Genomic DNA, 5,603 nt, shown 5'->3' on the forward strand with positions numbered 1-5,603 from the left:
TTGAATAGCTTGGCGGCCAGTGAAACCAGCCAAAGTGCTGACAAAACGCCGCAGTCGGCCCAGAGAAGACAACACAGCACAGGCCGCTGCAGCAACGTCAGAAAGATAGACAGAGAGAGCGAGAGCGAGCGAGCAACTTGACATTTTAGCTTGGCGCACACTCACCCATACACATGCACACACACTCAGCACTTTAGCTGCTGCTGCTGCGTTGGCGCTCTTCTGCTGCTTGCTCTCTTTCTTATGGTCTCTCTGTGTTGACTCTCCACTCTCCATACAGACGGTTGGGTCTGATAAGCGCGCATGTCGACATCCAAAGTGAGCAGAGCTCGCTCCTCATTTGGCTTCCTTTGCTGGTTCGCTATGACCTGCTATCTTCCCCGCTATCCCCCCTCCTTTCCCTTCGGCAGTTGCGGCCCCTTTATGCATTCTCATGCTATTGCTGAGTATTACGAAATATGACAACAATGCAGTTTTGTTGAGAAGCGCGCTCGTCTGCTCGTCCTCGTTTCGCTCTGCCGCAGTCAACGCCGCTGCCGCTGCTGCTGCTGCTGCTTGTTCAGCATAAAATTGGCTCTCTTTTATTTTGCTCTGCTCTCGTTCTCGCTCACGTTCTTCGCTCTCTCTTGTAAGTGGGTGGTATTGGGATTTTTGTTGTTGCTGCTCTGTTTGTTTATTTCTGCTCGCATCACTTGCAAATTGATTGCATCTTGATGAAGTTTTTGCCCGAGACACACGCTGCCTATAAATAGTAACAGGGAAATTTCTTCATACACACACTCACATATACTGATCTGTCTAACAGTCTATCTATTCTGAATGGCATTACAAAAAGAAAGAAAAAGAAAAAAACGGGTTTCGATCTGAGGCGTGTGCCCGCTTCGAGGCAGGCGCGCGTCTAACTGAAACTGAAATCATTTGACTTTTCCCCGCTTTAATGTATGTGCATATAAATGCGGCATTCGGGGGAACCCTATATCCCACTTTAATGGCATTCTAATATTTAATACCCATTAAGGGGCGTGACGAGCTAAGCCAGTGACCATCCCCAGACACTTAAAGGATCATTAACTGATCGTTTATCAAAACAAGAAAACCCCGCGGGAACTGAAATAGCCGAAAACCCATTTTACAACAAATACAGTCAAGCTACAGAAATGTTCGAAGAAATGCAAAATTATTTGAAATTTGTATTTCTCAAGACTTGGTTTGTAATAAGACAGAACTTATTCAATCCTCTTTCTTATGAATTTGTTTATTTAAGATTATAAAATTAATATATATCGTGTGTTTTTTTTCCTGTTCTTCCTCTTGGTACTAAATTATAATTCCCTTCCCCTTAGATAAAAATATCCATCAATCTGTGCTTTGTTAATGATAGCGACGTAAACTTCTGGGAATTGAATAAGCTGAACAATATTTAACACAATGCAAGTCTAGTTGAATCAATAAGAATGCAATTGTTTAAGACTGACTATAGCCTCTTGTGTAATAATTATGACAATTTTCGAATGAATCATCCCCGGCGATTAGTCAGACGCCAAAGGGTTGAGTTAAAAGTTTACGTGGCGCACGAACAACCTGCAAAAACAAAAAATTGCAAGCGATCGAGTCAATTTGCATTAAATAGTTACAGCTTTCTAGTGGCAGCAGGTTGGTAATACCCTGGAAGTGCCCAGTTATTGGGTCTGGGTCCACAACTGGGTTATCGTGTTGCTGGGGCCCCACAGATCAACAGGTTTGTGGGCAGGCGAGCTTGTTGTTTTTTTCCCCGCCACAGATATAAATTAATTGCTTAATTGTTGTTGTTGTTGTCGTTGTGGCTGTTGTTGTTGCTACTGCTGCTGCTGCCTTAGCGGCATCATTTGATACAAAATTTGCTTTTAATTAAAAAAAAACTCTCCAAACAGTCGCGAGTCGTGCGACTCGCAGGCGTCTCTCCACGTCTCTCACTCTGTCTCTCTCTCTCTCTCTGTCACACTTGCACTCCCACTATATGCTGCTCTCTCGATCAACCTTCATTGCCTTTGTGCGTAGGGGTTTTCGTTTTCCTCTCAGCAATTCGACTTCTCATTCCTCCCCTTCACGCCTCATTTCGAATTTATTAGACCAAAGTCGTGCACTTCGTTAACGTTTACCGAATCCGAATCCGTTTTGTGGCCCGACTAAAAATCGAATGAATGTTCTGCGTGGGATTCTCAAATGCGTCGTCATTCCTATTGGCTATTTCGACATGGTTAATACCCTATCTAACCTTTGATTAACACAATATGATTTTTTACTACTAGTTTTTCAAACATTTCATGAACTTTGATATATATTATAAAATTGATGAACTTATTATTTAGAATGACAATAATCTAATGATAATAATACAACATTTTTTTTAATCCTTTTTTCAAATATTTTTGGAAAACATGTTTCCTTTTTATCAATATTAATCAAAATAGAACACGCTTTTTTCTAATTTATTTTTATTTTTATCAGCCTTGATCTCTTAAAACCTTTTCAACTATTGTGAAACTCTATTAGAAGGGTATTTATTTATTTAAATGCCCTATAGATTTGAGCAGACTTTTTTTTGCTTGTTTATTATGTGGATTTTGGCTTATGCTATGTGGAACTGGTTTTCACTTGGTCAACATGCCCATCAAGGAGTCTCTAGCCTCAATTTGTTTATTGTTATTATTGTTATTGCTATTGGTGCTTTTGTTGTTGCAAAGAAATCGAAATCGAATTCGAATGGGGACTAAGTAAAAAAAGCGTATATTATTTGAATGCCATTAAATTCCGTCGCCTGTCGAATGACGCATTTTATTGTGGATCATTTGATCATTTGTCTAACTGGAGAAATCCAATTAATGATGGTCTTTTACCCAGGTCGCTTGATAAATCCCGAGCGCGAAGTGTCAAGCACTGAACTGGTTTGCCAATTGATTTGCTTCTTTTTTACGAAGTTTATATGGTACATATTAACTTAAAGGTTTTTCCACTGACATATGTGAGTTTGTTTCGAGTCCTCAACATATGTATGTACGTTTTAAGAATTCTTGTCTACGATTATTTTGGTAGAGATTTGTAAAGATATCACTTAAGCTCTGAACCCTTAGTTCCGTATGCAAATGATGACCAATTTCCGACTATATTTATGTATCTATGTCTAACGGTAAAGGGAATGGGCATCTTACAAATGGAGAAGAGAGAGACGAAAACAAACAAACTGCGTTCCCTAACCTCACAACGCATTAAAATGCTTGACCTGAATTCCAAGCCAAGCTCAGTAAAACTCTAGCCAAGAAAATTGTTGTTGAAAGGCTGCGCACAGCTTTCCTTTGTGTGTGTGTGTGTTGAGTGCTTTTTTTCCTGCTGTGTGTTGCGAGTTGCCCAATTGCAGTCCGCATACACACATACACAAATGTGATCCACTCCTGCTCTTCGACTGTTGTTGTTGTGGCAGCCATTTTGGTTTCTATTGCTGTTGCTGTTGTTGTTTCGTAATGAGCGCGCCCTTTTTTAATGCAGCGCTCGCCTAACGTCTAACGGTAACCGCTCTCGCTCTGCCTCTCTTTCTAAGTCTGCCTTTTGTGTGGAGTCTGGAAATTGCCTTTGTACACTTTTCTCACACTACGTGTGGCTTTCGCTGCTTTGGAAGCTTCTTCGTCTTCTTTGCTTCTTTGCCTATTTTTGTAGTGGAAGCTAACGCAAATTTGTGTTGTTGTTTTTGTTGATGCGCATCACAAAAGTGTGTGGAAGACATTGTGGTCGGTTTCCACTTTGCTGCTTTGCCTTCAGGGCTCTCTCTCTCTCATTCTTTTGCTCTCACTCTGGCCAATTAGGGCGTCGTCTTCGTCTCCTTCTCGCACAGTCGATGGCTTTGTGCGTTTGATTTTATACTATTTTTCTATATGGCTGCTGCTTAGCATAAAGCTGTGATCTAACGGTTAAGTCCAGTATCGTAAATAAGCTTTTGACAGTTCCTTGCTGCTTTAATTGCGCAAAGTATTAAAGTGAAGTTTGCAAGAATCAGAAGAAGTAGCGAGAAGCCAATGCAATAATCATAATTACAAGTTAACCTTAAGAGTGACACAAATCCGCGGCCACAGCGAGCGTCGCTCTATTCGACGCTGTTCGACGTTCGTTCCCAGCAATTAACTTCAAATGACACAAATGCCACCCAAGGCACGCCACCAAAATACAACAACAACAACAACAACAAGACAAACCACCCGCCACAGCAGCCACAACCGCCGCCCACATTGCAAGTGAACGGCAACTTTGATGATGTGACGCCTACAATGGATGCGAAGCTGCTGTAGCAGCGACTGCGACTGCGGCAGTGGCAGCGACTGCGGTTCATTTGATCAAAGCTTTTTTTTTCTCAGCATTCCATTGATTGCTGTGTAGGACTAGTACCCAAGCAGCGGCAGCGGCAGTAGAGAGAGAGCACAGAAGAGAGCGTGCGCAGCAGAGAAAAAGAGAGCGGCCAGAGTTGAAGTCTTATGAATTTTGTAATTGCCACTCATCTTCATTTACAGATCTAAGCACTAATACCAACACACACACATATACAGCAGTTGCTATTGTAAATGTAAAGTGCAAACTGCAGCTTTTGTCTAGGGGCGTCGTGGCGGCGCAGTCGCAGTCGCAATCGCAGTCAGCAGCAGCTTCATTGAAAAACTGTGTGAAATTTAGCTGAGGATACGTGTGCTGCGCTGCTTTTGAGTTTGTTTGTGTGCATGCAAGCGTGTGTATGTGTATGTGCGACTTTATAACTTCGTCTAACTATTACAAGTGCTGCTGCTGCTGCTGCTGGGGGAGCCTTGCTTTGCTTTTGCTTTGGCTTTGTTTCGACTTCGGCTCATTCAATTCAAATAACTCGTGATTTCGTAAGCCTGTTTTTGTTTTTTGTTTTGCTGCTCGCCATCTGTCTGTCTGTTGGTCTGTGTGTGAGTGTTTGTGTGGCGCTTGGGAGCTGCTGCTGCTGCTGCTGCAGCTGATTCGAGGCCATTTTAGACAACGACGCTGGCGTTGGCGTTGGCGTCGACAGCAAGTGCGACTTCAAGTGGTCGTTGTAGTTGTTGCTTTTCTTGCTGTCTTTGCCATTGCAGTTACTTAGATGCCAAAGCTCCGTTTGATGTTGGCTGCAGTTGTCGTTTGTCTGTTGGTTTATTTGTTTTTGCTTTTGCTGCTGTTGTTGTTGATGTTGTATTTGTAGTTGTAGTTGTGGTATTGCAAGCGTGATGACCTTGAGCCGCTCATTTTAACCAAGTGGCTTTGTATTGCGTGTGTGTGAGTGTGTGTGTGTGTTACCCAGTCCCAGTTACTTTTGGCATCTTGCTGAACGCTCAGTTTATCTGCTCGACGCTCGACGACATTCAAAGCGATCGCAACTATTTTTATTGTTTGTGTTTTTTCTGTGTGTTTTGTTTTTCTGCTTCTCTATTTGCATTTGGCTGTTTGGCCTTTTACCCCTCTCTCTCTTTCTCTCTCTCTCTCTCTCTCTCTCTTTGTTTTCATTTCAAGTTTTTGCCATCTCTTTGGCATATTCATTCATTCATCGATTTTGCGACCGCTTTTGGGCGACAGTCGCAAATTGTTGACCA

The sequence above is a fragment of the Drosophila sulfurigaster genome, chromosome 2R, assembly GCF_023558435.1.
Source record: "Drosophila sulfurigaster albostrigata strain 15112-1811.04 chromosome 2R, ASM2355843v2, whole genome shotgun sequence".
In the NCBI taxonomy this organism is placed as follows: Eukaryota; Metazoa; Arthropoda; class Insecta; order Diptera; family Drosophilidae; genus Drosophila; species Drosophila sulfurigaster.